Below are 15,477 nucleotides of genomic sequence, written 5' to 3'. Positions count from 1 at the left end.
TCAGGTATTTTTGTTTCTAACCAATAGGAAGTACAAGAGGGAGGAGATTAGGGGGCGGAGAGCTGCTGTTTGAGCAGAAAACTTACAACAAAACACTTGTAAAATGCTCGTAATGTCGCACATTTTCAGGCATTCCCATTGAAGTCTATGAGACCCAATCTGCCAAAAAGAAGCTCATGCACTTTTTTGAGTGACAGGAGTTTTGCCTCAGGTGGTGGAACGCTCACATGTGAACAGGGGTCATTGAAATGAATGGGATTTGGCTTGTTGAGCGTTTTTGAGCTACAAGCTTCAGGGCCAGTTCACACCACAGAGGTCCCGATCCCTCTCTATAGATTTTTATATCACTAGAGGGGTCTTCATCAGGAGGAAGGAGGTCCTGATTTCTCTATATAGATCTTTATATCACTAGAGGGGTCTTCATCAGGAGGAAGGAGGTCCTGATCCCTCTATATAGATCTTTATATCACTAGAGGGGCCACCAGCAGGAGGAAGGAGGTCCCGATTCCTCTATATAGATCTTTATATCACTAGAGGGGTCTTCATCAGGAGGAAGGAGGTCCCGATTCCCCATTATAGATGTTTATATATGTAGAGGGATCACCTGCAGGAGGAAGGAGGTCCTGATGCCTCTATATAGATCTTTATACCACTAGAGGGGTCACCAGCAGGAGGAAGGAGGTCCTGATTCCTCTATATAGATCTTTATATCACTAGAGGGGTCACCAGCAGAAGGAAGGAGGTCCCGATTCCTCTATATAGATATCACTAGAGGGGTCACCAGCAGGAAGAAGGAGGTCCTGATTCCTTTAGATCTTTATATCACTAGAGGGGTCTTCATCAGGAGGAAGGAGGTCCTGATTCCTCTATATAGATCTTTATATCACTAGAGGGGTCACCGGGAGGAAGGAGGTCCTGATCCCTCTATATAGATCTTTATATCACTAGAGGGATCACCAGCAGGAGGAAGGGGGTCCTGATTCCTCTATATAGATCTTTATATTACTAGAGGGGTCACCAGCAGGAGGAAGGAGGTCCTGATTCCTCTATAGATATCACTAGAGGGGTCTTCATCAGGAGGAAGGAGGTCCTGATTCCTCTATATAAATCTTTATATCACTAGAGGGGTCTTCACCAGCAGGGGGAAGGAGGTCCTGATTCCTCTATATAGATCTTTATATTACTAGAGGGGTCACCAGCAGGAGGAAGGAGGTCCTGATTCCTCTATAGATATCACTAGAGGGGTCTTCATCAGGAGGAAGGAGGTCCTGATTCCTCTATAGATATCACTAGAGGGGTCTTCATCAGGAGGAAGGAGGTCCTGATTCCTCTATATAAATCTTTATATCACTAGAGGAGTCACCAGCAGGAGGAAGGAGGTCCTGATTCCTTTAGATCTTTATATCACTAGAGGGGTCTTCATCAGGAGGAAGGAGGTCCCGATTCCTCTATGTAGATCTTTAGTGAGACCTCACTTACAGAAAGATATAGATAAGACAGAACAAGTCCGGAGACGGGTAACAAAAAACGGTGAAAGGTGTGGGGGGGATTAAACATATCGAGAGCGACTATGAATGATCCGAAGTAAACGAATGGAACGAATCCGAATCCGTCCGAAGAAACAAATGGTTTGATAAACGAAAAAAAGAAAAAAGAAACAAAAAACAAATCTTTCAGTAGTGCACGTCTAATGTGTTCCCGACATGCAAGGTGTGGTGTATAATACCGCATACGCACAATCGGATTTTCCATCAGGAAAACCTTGGATGTTTTTTTCCGACGGAATTCCGCTCAAGCTTGGCTTGCATACACACGGTCCCACAAAAGATCTCTGAACTTTCGACCGTCAAGGAACGCGGTGACGTACAACACTACGACGAGCCTGAGAAAATGAAGTTCGATGCTTCCGAGCATGCGTCGAATTGTTTCCGGAATTTTGGAAATTGCTACGACGATCGGAATTTCTGATTGGAATTTTTTTCTGACGGAAAAATTTCTCCAATTTTTCTTGGCGGAAATTCCGACAGGAAAAGTCAGATGGAGCCTTTTTCTTGTCGGAAAATCCGTTCGCGTGTATGCGGCATTAGACACCCGTGTGAATGAGCCCCGTGTACAACCAGCGTAAATCTGCGTATTTTATGACTTCCATGTGCAGAAAGGAGTGAAGCTCTTCTCAGGATTCAGGTGAATATCTGGAACGGATCATTCGATGCAGGAGGACTGCGAGGAATCCGAGCGTATCATTGGATACTTTGGGGTAGATTCAGGAAGCTTTTACGGCGGCGTATCTCCAGATACGCCGCCGTAATTTCAAATCTGCGCCGGCGTATCGTTACGCCGATTCTCAAAGGCAGATACGCTAAAAAAATAGGCTTCCTCCGCCAACGTAACTTGAATGCGGCGGCGTAGAATTGTGTGCAATATTACGTTGGCCGCTAGGGGCGCTTCCGTTGTTTTCGGTGTAGAATATGCAAATTACCTAGATGCGCCGATTCACAAACGTACGTACGGCCCGGCGCAATTTGTTTACGTTAGGCTTTTTCGGCGTAAGGTTGCTCCTGCTGTTAGGTCGCGCAGCCAATGTTAAGTATGGACCTTGTTCCCGCTTCGAAATTTGAATTTATTACGTCGTTTGCGTAAGTCGTTTGCGAATAGGGCTGGACGTAATTTACGTTCACGTCGAAAGCAATGACGATTTGCGTCGGAATTTCGAGCATGCGCACTGGGATTTTTTAACGAACGGCGCATGCGCCGTTCGTAAAAAGCGTAAGATACGCGGGGTCAACCTAATTTAAATAAAACACGCCCCTCAACATCATTTGAATGACGCGCGCTTACGCCGGCCCCATTTACGCTACGCCGCAGTAAGTTAGGAGGCAAGTGCTTTGTGAATACAGCACTTGCCTCTCAAACTTACGGCGGCGCAGCGTAAATACGATACCCTGCGCCGCCGTAAGATCGCACGCAGCTACCTGAATCTAGCCCACTGTATCATTGGATACTTTGTATCATTGGAAGTCTTTCATGTATCGGAGGAAAGTATCTTCTTTTTATCTTCCTGCCTGTGAAACGCTGAGATGGTGTGAATGCAGAACGCAGGGCGGCCACCCCCCCTCCCCCCCCAGGAGGTGGGAGCAATGCTTGTCAGCTGAGAAGAGGATAGGATCAGCACAAGTCCTTCTATCCCAGAGCATGCCATGGGGTGGGTCAGAGAATCATCCGTCTGCTTACAAGTGAGGGCAGACCAGCAAGGTAAGTCAGATGACATCTACGTCTGCGAGTCGCGTTGGGGGGGGCTCCCAGGTGGGCTGAGGGGGGGTCCAGGAAAATAAAAGTCCCCAGGCAGAGAATGTGTGTCCAGTCCCATGCAGACTTCACCGCTCATTATTTTATCTCGCCTGCCTCGCACCCTCCGGATCGCGGACGCACAGCTGGAATATTCGTTAAGGAATTTACAGAAGGTGTGCGCCGCTCGTCACTTCACCCAAAGGGAATTCCTTGGCCAGTCGTCGCTCTGGGCACTCCTCCTGCACGACTTTTCCTGCACCGTGGTGGTGCTTCGAAGATATTGGCGAAGAGTCGCGACCTGCTTCCAGTTGCATGAAACGTTAACCCCTTATCAGCCCACGAGCCATAGCGTTGCCTCCGCCTAAGGGTTAAATACCGTCACCATGTATGGATGTCGGCAAATATTTGCCGATGAATGTATCAATGCCTCCTCCGTTCTGAACCTTGGATTGTTTGCGCTGTATTGTCCACTCACATGAGCGTATTGTTGGCGGGACGGGAGGATCGATCGTTTCCCTTAACAGCTTCGCTACTGCACAGGTCAGCACTTGACGGGGAGTTGTGTTGGTGTTGCGTACAACCGTCTACGAGCCGGGAACCTTCCACCTGGGGGCTCGTCATCAAGATGGGACTTATTCCAGATCTAGATGGCTTCGCTTCGAGTCGTTGTAGCCGTATTAGTACATCCGCAACAATGCAGCTGACTTCCGTCATTGATACTTTGGGGGTTTATTTACTAAAACTGGGAAGTATAAAATCTGGTGCAGCTCCGCATAGAAGCCAATCAGCTTGCATTTTTTTTTTTAATCAAAGCTTAATTGAACAATCTGAAGTTGGAAGCTGTTTGGTTACCAGATTTTGAACTCTCCAGTTTCAGAAAATTATTTTTTACAACAGTTACATTTTTCAAGATCAAGATGAGCTTTAGGGGGGGGGGGGTCTACCACCTCCTCCTCCTTCTTCTCCATCCAATCCTCTGTTCACATCTGTGCGATTTTTTTCATCAGCTGTAGGGGCCAGATTTAGACCTTGGGGGGCCTGGGACACTTCAGGTTGGGGGGGGGGGGTCCCTCATACACGGAGCTGGTTTACATTCTCAATGACAGTCACCCATTTTTTTAAATGCATAACAGAGCATCATTCTGATTTGTGGTTCACTTGAGCTGCCAAAATGTTTTATTTATTTTTTAAAAACGATACCATATACCAGTCCAAAAACTTTTACAGCTGATGGCTGGCAAAATATTACTTCCCAAGATACATTTAATAAAATAAAGTAATTTTTTTTATTAGTATATATGTTATATTATTTTATTAGTAATTATTGTAGATTATTTTATTAGTATATATTTTAGTTTATTTTATAAGTATATAGTTTATACTATTTTGTTATTATTTATTGTTTATACAATTTTTTATACTGTTTTATATTATTTTTGTATAGAAAGTAATTTTTGATTACTATATATATTTTTTTTAAAGGTGTTTATTTTGATTTTTTCGAAAATAAATTACAAAGATAACAATAAACCAGCACAGTTCGCTGTTACAAAAACAGTCACAGCTTTTAACTATAGACAGCTAGAACATCAGCAGTCTACACATAAAAAAGAAAACCCCAAAACCATCCAAACAGCCAGACATACCAACACGATTACTATATATTTAATATTATTTTATTATTATATTTATTAGTATATATTTAATATAATTTTTTTGATTTTTTTTTATTATTTTATACAATTTTTTATATTGTTTTATATTATTTTTGTATAGAAAGTAATTTTTGATTAATATATATTTAATATTATTTTATTATTATATTTATTTGTATATATTTAATATTATTTTTATTTTTTTATACAATTTTTTATATTGTTTTATATTATTTTTGTATAGAAAGTAATTTTTGATTACTATATATTTAATATTATTTTATTATTATATTTATTATTATATATTTAATGTTATTTTATTTTAGTTTTTTCATTACTTTATACAATTTTTTATATTATTTTTGTATAGAAAGTAATTTTTGATTACTATATAAATTAATATGATTTTATTATTATATTTATTAGTATATATTTAATATTATTACATTTTTATTTTTTTATTACTTTATACAATTTTTTATATTATTTTTGTATAGAAAGTCATTTTTTGATTACTATATATTTAGTATATTTTTTTATTATATTTATTAGTATATATTTAATATTATTTTATTTTTATATTTTTATTATTTTATACAATTTTTTATATTGTTTAATATTATTTTTGTATAGAAAGTAATTTTTGATTAGTATATATTTAATATTATTATATTTATTAGTATATATATTTAATATTATTTTATTTTTATTTTTTTATTATTTTATAATTTTTTTTATATTGTTTTATATTATTTTTGTATAGATAGTAATTTTTTTATTAATATATATTTGATATTATTTTATCATTATATTTATAGTATATATTTAATATTATGTTATTATTATTTTATTTTATGCATTTTTTTCAATTTTTTATACTATTTTGTATAGAGGGGGTCCCTTCTGTTAGCGGGGGGCCGGGGGAGTTGACGCTTTTACCCTCTTATAACTCCGGAACTGGTCAGGTTCACAACGGCGTCTTTTCCTAAGGTGGGTCTTCGCTCAACGCAACTATTTTTATTTATTTTTTCTTTTTAAATGCCTCTTTTGGTGCAATGTTGTCCCCACACACTTTAATAACAATGCATCAAAAATGCACGTGCGTGTGTTTTATGTAAATTTTTTATACATTTCCGCTACAACAACAAGCCAAGACAGCAGATAATGCTTATCATTGGCCAAAACAAAAATGCACGAAGCATAAAAACGCATTAAAAAAATGCAACAAAAAAAAATGTACAAAAAATGCAAGAAAACTGCAAAATCTTGGCTGTGAGTTCTGCTTGGACCCGAGGTGACGGGGGGTTAGAACCCCTCGCAGCTCGCCTTGAAATATTAACTGTTGCAAATGAAAAACTATAAAGTATCGCAGACGGAACTCAACGGTGAGATTGCGCTCTGTAAAATATAAAAGTGGGAGAGGAAGCGGCGGGATGGGAGTTTTTTGACCCTTCGCTGATGAAGGAACTCATAATTCTGATGATGTCCTCCTCGTATTTGATGATTAGTTCCAAGATCCACGATCACTCCTCGTATTTAACCCCCAGTTCCACGGCGATTCATAAAGCGATGGCGTAGGCGGAGGGAAGGTGTTTACTACACTCGGGACCTATAGAAATATATTATAAAAAAAGACACCAAACAGGAATTTGTGAGATTACCTCTCAGCTATTCCTGAGACTCGCAGGCAGAGAATCAGATTACAAGGTGGAGGGTAACAATTTCGGAGTGAAGCTCCAGTAAATTGTCTCGGCTTGTCTCTGGCGTGACGGTGCGGCAAACCCTCTGCTGAGATTAGAAGTGTCTCCATGTAAACTCTCCTCTCCTTCCAGGGGGGTTCTACAGGCAAGTTTTGGGTGGAGCTGGGAAAGGGTTAATATTGGCATCCGTGTCGCGTCTGCCCCTCGATCTGTACTGGTGGCCACTGTCAGAGAGAAAGAAAGTGAAGGGGGAATCCAAAATCCAAGAAGTAGTCACCAGAAGAAGAGGTGAGGGAAAACTGTTGATGGTGACAACTGTCATTGGGATGTAAAAGACAGGGAGAAAACAGAATTTTGAGATGAAACCAAAACAGGAATAGAGAAGCCACCAGAACAGGAAAATGAATAGAGAAGCCACCAGAACAGGGATAGAGAAGCCACCAGAACAGGAAGAGAAACCACCAGAACAGGAATAGAGAAACCACCGGAACAGGAACAGGAATAGAGAAGCCACCATAACAGGGATAGAGAAGCCACCAGAACAGGAAGAGAAACCACCAGAACAGGGATAGAGAAGCCACCAGAACAGGGATAAAGAAGCCACCAGAACAGGAATAGAGAAGCCACCAGAACAGGGATAGAGAAGCCACCAGAACAGGGATAGAGAAGCCACCAGAACAGGGATAGAGAAGCCACCAGAACAGGGAATGAGAAGCCATCAGAACAGGAATAGAGAAGCCACCGGAACAGGGATAGAGAAGCCACCGGAACAGGGATAGAGAAGCCACCAGAACGGGAAGAAAAGCCACCAGAACAGGGATAGAGAAGCCACCAGAACAGGGATAGAGAAGCCACCAGAACAGGAATAGAGAAGCCACCAGAACAGGGATAGAGAAGCCACCAGAACAGGGATAGAGAAGCCACCAGAACAGGGATAGAGAAGCCACCAAAACAGGGATAGAGAAGCCACCGGAACAGGAATAGAGAAGCCACCGGAACAGGAATAGAGAAGCCACCGGAACAGGGATAGAGAAGCCACCGGAACAGGAATAGAGAAGCCACCAGAACGGGAAGAAAAGCCACCAGAACAGGGATAGAGAAGCCACCAGAACAGGAATAGAGAAGCCACCGGAACAGGAATAGAGAAGCCACCGGAACAGGGATAGAGAAGCCACCAGAACAGGAAGAGAAGCCACCAGAACAGGGATAAAGAAGCCACCAGAACAGGAACAAGAATAGAGAAGCCACCAGAACAGGGATAGAGAAGCCACCAGAACAGGAATAGAGAAGCCACCAGAACAGGAATAGAGAAGCCACCGGAACAGGGATAGAGAAGCCACCAGAACAGGGATAGAGAAGCCACCAGAACAGGGATAGAGAAGCCACCTGAACAGGGATAGAGAAGCCACCAGAACAGGAATAGAGAAGCCACCAGAACAGGGATAGAGAAGCCACCAGAACAGGAACAGGAATAGAGAAGCCACCAGAACAGGGATAGAGAAGCCACCAGAACAGGGATAGAGAAGCCACCAGAACAGGGATAGAGAAGCCACCAGAACAGGAATAGAGAAGCCACCAGAACAGGAAGAGAAGCCACCAGAACAGGGATAGAGAAGCCACCAGAACAGGAAAAGAAGCCACCAGAACAGGAATAGAGAAGCCACCAGAACAGGAAGAGAAGCCACCAGAACAGGGATAGAGAAGCCACCAGAACAGGAAAAGAAGCCACCAGAACAGGGATAAAGAAGCCACCAGAACAGGAACAAGAATAGAGAAGCCACCAGAACAGGAATAGAGAAGCCACCAGAACAGGAAGAGAAGCCACCAGAACAGGAATAGAGAAGCCACCAGAACAGGAAGAGAAGCCACCAGAACAGGGATAGAGAAGCCACCAGAACAGGGATAAAGAAGCCACCAGAACAGGAACAAGAATAGAGAAGCCACCAGAACAGGGATAGAGAAGCCACCAGACAAGGAAGAGAAGCCACCATAACAGGGGATAGAGAAGCCACCATAACAGTAATAGAGAAGCCACCGGAACAGGGAAAGAGAAGCCACCGGAACAGGGATAGAGAAGCCACCAGAACAGGAATAGAGAAGCCACCAGAACAGGAAGAGAAGCCACCAGAACAGGGATAGAGAAGCCACCGGAACAGGGATAGAGAAGCCACCAGAACAGGAACAGAAATAGAGAAGCCACCAGAACAGCAATAGAGAAGCCACCAGAACAGGAATAGAGAAGCCACCAGAACAGGGATAGAGAAGCCACCAGAACAGGAATAGAAAAGCCACCAGAACAGGAATAGAGAAGCCACCAGAACAGGGATAGAGAAGCCACCAGAACTGGAACAGGAATAGAGAAGCCACCAGAACAGGGATAGAGAAGCCACCAGAACAGGAATAGAGAAGCCACCAGAACAGAGATAGAGAAGCCACCAGAACAGGAACAGGAATAGAGAAGCCACCAGAACAGGGATAGAGAAGCCACCAGAACAGGAATAGAGAAGCCACCAGAACAGGGATAGAAAAACCACCAGAACAGGGATAAAGAAGCCACCGAAACAGGGATAGAGAAGCCACCAGAACAGGAATAGAGAAGCCACCAGAACAGGGATAGAAAAACCACCAGAACAGGGATAAAGAAGCCACCGAAACAGGAATAGAGAAGCCACCAGAACAGGGATAGAGAAGTCACCAGAACAGTGATAGAGAAGCCACCAGAACAGGGATAGAGAAGCCACCAGAACAGGAATAGAGAAGCCACCAGAACAGGGATAGAGAAGCCACCGGAACAGGGATAGAGAAGCCACCAGAACAGGAAGAGAAGCCACCAGAACAAGAACAGGAATAGAGAAACCACCAGAACAGGAAGAGAAGCCACCAGAACAGGAACAGGAATAGAGAAACCACCAGAACAGGAAGAGAAGCCACCAGAACAAGAACAGGAATAGAGAAACCACCAGAACAGGAAGAGAAGCCACCAGAACAGGAACAGGAATAGAGAAACCACCAGAACAGGAATAGAGAAGCCACCGGAACAGGGATAGAGAGGCCACCGTAACAGGGATAGAGAAGCCACCGGAACAGGGATAGAGAAGCCACCAGAACAGGAATAGAGAAGCCACCTGAACAGGGATAGAGAAGCCATCAGAACAGGAATAGAGAAGCCACCAGAACAGGGATAGAGAAGCCACCAGAACAGGAATAGAGAAGCCACCAGAACAGGGATAGAGAAGCCACCAGAACAGGAACAGGAATAGAGAAGCCACCAGAACAGGGATAGAGAAGCCACCAGAACAGGGATAGAGAAGCCACCAGAACAGGGATAGAGAAGCCACCGGAACAGGGATAGAGAACCCACCAGAACAGGAACAGGAATAGAGAAGCCACCAGAACAGGGATAGAGAAAACACCAGAACAGGAAGGGAAGCCACCAGAACAGGAACAGGAATAGAGAAGCCACCAGAACAGCAAGAGAGGCCACCAGAATGGGAAAAGAGAAGCCAGCAGGAGTTACAGAGTATAAAAGAGAAGAGAGGCGCCTCTAAGTGTAGCAATAAGTTGCTAAATGTTGTACCTTCATTAAATTTAACCATATTGCTACACTTATGCCGCATACAGACGGTCGTTTTATGCGATGTTAAAAAACGACGTTTTTAAAAACGTCAATTCAATTGACCGTGTGTGGGAGAAAACGTCGTTTTATGTCTTCTGAAAAACGACCAAAAAAAATTGAAGCATGCTTCAATTTTATGTGTCGTTTTTCAAAACGTCGTTTTTTACTTCACAGAAATTGACCGTGTGTAGCAAAAAAACGACGTTTCAAACGACGTTTTTACACCCGCGCATGCCCAGAAGCTAGTTATGAAGCGAGCTTCAATGGAAAAAAGTGGTGAGAACGTAAACCTCGCTTTGCTAGAGCATTGTGAAAAAACGATGGTGTGTAGGCAACTTCGTCTTTGAAAATTGAAGTTTCAAAAACGTCGTTTTTTACTTCACAGAAAACGTCGTTTTTTTACATCGCATAAAACGACCGTCTGTACGCGGCATTAGAGGCGCCTCTCTTCTCTTTTATACTCAGTGGTGACATGACACTACTCTTATATCAAGACATCGCTTGTATATCAAGTCAAAATTTATTAAAACATTTTGCTTGTCTTGCAAAAAAGCTCTCAAACCAAGTTACTCTCAAACCAAGGTATTACTGTAGTTTGGTCACTCTGAGGATTTATAGAAGGATCAGATTGATACATGTGTGGCCACCTTTGGATACACAAAGTTCTTCCTGAATGGTATGGATCTTTCTCACGGTGTGATATATTTTGGCACAGTGTGGTGGTTTGCTACTTAGGTCACCAAATAAAGACTCCTTAGTAGGGATCATATGTCCGATAATGACATTTCATTCCGTCAAAACATTTTGGAAAGGTCTCAGATTCCCCGACAATCCTAAAATGTCATTGACAAGTACATGAAGAAGGAATTCCCCCCCCCCCCCACATTCTCTGCTGCAATCTTCAGTACTTTGGTTCAGCCTTAGAAGTGAGGGTGTTATGGTGTCATGTCAAGCAATGGTGTCATGGTGTATTGTCGATCGATGGTGTCATGGTGTATTGTCGATCGATGGTGTCATGGTGTATTGTCGATCGATGGTGTCATGGTGTATTGTCGATCGATGGTGTCATGGTGTATTGTCGATCGATGGTGTCATGGTGTATTGTCGATCGATGGTGTCATGGTGTATTGTCGATCGATGGTGTCATGGTGTATTGTCGATCGATGGTGTCATGGTGTATTGTCGATCGATGGTGTCATGTTGGGTTCTGTAGGCTACTGTAAGCAATTACTGCTCGGATTTCACCGATGTAATGGAGAAAAGTCTTCCGTGTTGAGTCAGTAGCTGATTTCCACCTTGGTGATGGGATATTATCACATAATGAGCACTAGGGTGACCACATTTCCAAACTACCATTCAGGGACACCCCCCCCCCCTTCCCAAAAATCAGCTTGTGCTGTAACGAATCACAGCACAGTGATTGGACACAAGAGGCGGGATTTATGATTTCTCCAATCACAAGCAGGGGGCGGGGATTGTGCTCCTCCAGACATTCCCGGCCAGGACAAGTACTGTCAGTGAGTAAAGCGGTGATGTGGTGGCCTTTTTTGGGGGCATCAGATTGGCCCAGGGGGGTGGCTGTGTCAGCTTCATTCCGGGACACTGTATTGTCCTAGAATGAATGTGCCCGGGACAGACCTGCAAAATGCGGGACACGTGGTCACCCCCTAATGAGCACGCGTAAAAGGTTGCACGTTGCCCAAAGTAACCCATTAAAAAAAAAATGGGCATCTTTTTTTTGGCAACAAAGAAAATGTTTTTGGTAAAAAAAAAAAAAAATTTAAAGAATTGGCAGCAACATTTTTTAACCACTTAAAGTGGAGGTCCACCCTAAAAAAAAAAAAAAAAAAAGACATAAAAATTGAAAAAAAATATATATAAAAATTGAAAAAAAATATATTTTTTTTACTTACCAGAAATCTTCCTAATCTGCCTCTTCCTAGTCCGCGGCTGGTCTTCATTCTTGTCCTCCTCGCGTTGTCTTCTGGGAACTGGGTGTATCCCAGAGAACAGCCGCCCATTCATAAAGCGCCGCAGTGACTCGCGCAGTAGGAACCGGGTAGTGAAGCGGGCAGTGCCTGTTCCCCTTAGTGAGGATGGCGGTGCCGGGACCTGCCAATGAGTCTTTGCGGCGTAATTTGGAGCATGCGCACTGGGATACATCCACGGACGGCACATGCGCCGTTAGTAAAAAACGTAAGTTTGTGGGGTCACAATTAATTTAAATAAAACACGCCCACATCTAACACATTTTAATTAGGCGGGCTTACGCCGGCCAATTTACGCTACGCCACCGCAACTTACGGAGCAAGTACTTTGTGAATACTGCACTTGCCTGTCAAAGTTGCGGAGGCGTAGCGTAAATAGGATACGCTACGCCCGTACACAAATACGCGCTCCCTACCTGAATCTAGCCCTAGGTGTCACTTTTCTCTAGATGCAAAGTAGGGCACAAAGTGACATTTGCATATAATTAAAAAAACTAAATGTATGCCCCCCCCCCCCCCCCGGCCATCTTCAAGGATCCTTCTGTGTAATATAAAACCCTCTCCATTCATAAATGTAAATTTAGTATCTATAAAAAATGACCTAAAAACAAAAATGCAAAACACAGCCATGGCCTCTTCATGAGATGAACATTTGAATAGTTCTCGGGTCACCTCTTCTATGGAAATGCTTCTTTTCATGCAAGACAATGCGAGTATTTTCATTTCCATGTCCGGCGCTCAGTGCTTTTCTTTCTACCATTGGTAGTTGAGGAAGTGGATTTGCATGTGTCAGACGGTCGCATTTTCCATCTCTTTTTCCCCGCTGTGTTGATAGAAAAAGACTTTTGGTGTCGTTTGGTGATTTTGTGTTGGGGGGCCAAGAGCAGTGCTTCACCCTCCACCCTCCACCCTTCGGTAGCATCGCCATGGTGGCAATTTAAAGCTTGATTTTCTGTTACTGAGATGACATTTGTGGTCACAGTAGGTACACATCTAGGGGGGTAAGTTATCAAAAGACACAACTTTGAAATCTGATTATTTCAGACTATTGGTCGAGAATACAAACATAGGACACTTTATCAGGACTTCCAAATAAAACAGGGGGCAGAATAATGATCCTGACCTTCTCTCTACCATTCTGAGTACATCGCAACATCGAGATATCACATGGTCCAACATGACCCTCCATAAGTAGAAAATACACTGCTCCTCACCTCCTCTACCTTTCTGACTACACCTAACACCGGGATATTACACCTCCAACATGACCATCCATAAGGTAGAAAACACTCTGCTCCTGACCTTCTCTCTACCAACCTGAGTACATCCCAACATCGAGATATCACATGGTCCAACATGACCCTCTATAAGTAGAAAATACACTGCTCCTCACCTCCTCTACCTTTCTGACTACACCTAACACCGGGAAAATTCCACCTCCAACAAGACCATCCATAAGGTAGAAAACACTCTGCTCCTGACTTTCTCTCTACTATTCTGAGTACATCCCAACATCGGGATATCACATCGTCCAACATGACCCTCCATAAGGTAGAAAATACTCTGCTCCTGACCTTCTCTCTACCTTTCTGAGCACATTCCAACACCATGATATCACAACATCCAACATGACTGTCAGGAAAGGGTTCACCCGTTGGTGGCGCTGTCAGTCTCTTGGATCGCAGTACCAGTGTCCACTAGTGGGTGTCTTCCAACACTCAGGGCCTGTAGTCAGAGCACTCACCTGCTGGTGGCACAGTTGGCTCCTTGGCTGTAATACCGGTGTCCAGGCATTCATATAAATACCCGGCTGATGATTGCTCTCATCGCCTTGGTATCGTCCCTGGGCCCTGACCTTCTAGCCTGTTATCTGATCCTGTTCCTGTACCCTGAACCTGTTACCTGTGTACCTGATCCTGTCTCCCTGTCCTGACCCCCATCCGGTCCCACCTGTTACCTTGTATCCCTGCAGTCTGATCCATCCATCCTCTCCCTGTCTTGTTTGTTCCCTGTCCTCATCTGCTGACTCCCTGTGTATGACCTTGGCCTGGCTAACGTTTATGTTTCTGGAACATCCCTTTGTTCATCTGCTGATCTGCTGTGTGGCTTACGTTTATGATTACGGTATTCCCTATCTACTCTGGTCACACCTGATACAGTAAAAAATACGATGTTCCGAACCTTCCCTCTACCTTTCTGATTACACCCACCACTAGGATATCACATTTTCCAATGTGACTACCCATGAAGTAGAAAATACTCTGCTCCTGACCTTCTCTCTACCTTTCTGATTACACCCACTACCGGGATATCACATCTTCCATGAGTATCTATAAAGTAGAAAATACTTCTGACCTTCTCTTTTACCTTTCTGAGTACATTCCAAAATTGGGATATCACATCCTCTAACATGATTCTCCATAAGGTAGAACGTATTCTGCTCCTGACCTTCTCTCTACCTTTCTGATGTTGGAAGTCAGAAGCAAAGTGTTTTTTACCTTCTGGTGGATCGTGTTGGAGGGTGTGATATTGGATTGTAAATAGAACGGTAGAAAGAAGGTCAGGAGCAGAGTGCTTTCTGCTTTATGGATGATCATGTTGGAGGGAGTGATATCCCGATGTTGGGTGTAATCAGAAAGGTAGGGGCAAGGTCAGGAGGAGAGTATTTTCTATGTTTTGTAGGGTCATGTTTCAGGGTGTGATATTCTGGTTTTGGGTGTAAGGTAGAAAAATGGTCAAGAACATAATATGTTTTACCTTATGGAGGGTCATGTTGGATGGTGTGATATGAAAGGGTTGGAATGTACTCAGAAAGGTAGAAAAAAAGGTCCTTATGGAGGCTCATGTTGGATGGTGTGATGTCCCTGTGTTGGAATGTACTCAGAAAGGGTAAAGGGAAAAGGTCAGGAGCAGAGTATTTATTACCCTATAAAGGTCTATATTGAAGGTGGGATATCCTGGTGGTGAGTGTAATCAGAAAGGCAGAGAGAAAGTCAGGAGCAAAGTATTTTCTACCTTATGGAGGGTCATGTTGGCTGGTGTGATATCCTGGTGGTAGGTATAATAAAAAGAGTAGAGAGAAGGTTAGGAGCAGAGTATTTTCTACCCTATGGAGGGCCATATTGAGGTGAGATATCCTGGTGGTGGGTGTAATTAGAAAGGTAAAGATAAGGTCAGAAGCAGAGTATTTTCTTATGGAGGGTCATTTTCAAGGGAGTAATATCCTGGTG

General features: G+C 43.3%; 1 protein-coding gene across 1 annotated transcript in view; it reads left to right on the top strand.

Moving 5' to 3' along the window:
- The first annotated feature begins 3,165 nt into the window (after positions 1–3,165).
- Positions 3,166–15,477, top strand: part of ARTN (artemin) — a 73,372-nt gene continuing 61,060 nt past the window's right edge. The window contains exon 1 of the mRNA XM_040360917.1: positions 3,166–3,252. The gene's annotated coding sequence lies outside the window, so the exon portion shown is untranslated. The remainder of the gene's footprint in view (positions 3,253–15,477) is intronic.

The sequence above is a fragment of the Rana temporaria genome, chromosome 7, assembly GCF_905171775.1.
Source record: "Rana temporaria chromosome 7, aRanTem1.1, whole genome shotgun sequence".
Taxonomy (NCBI): domain Eukaryota; kingdom Metazoa; phylum Chordata; class Amphibia; order Anura; family Ranidae; genus Rana; species Rana temporaria.
The sequence above is the reverse complement of the archived record's forward strand: the minus strand, read 5'-3'. Positions and strand labels throughout refer to the sequence as shown.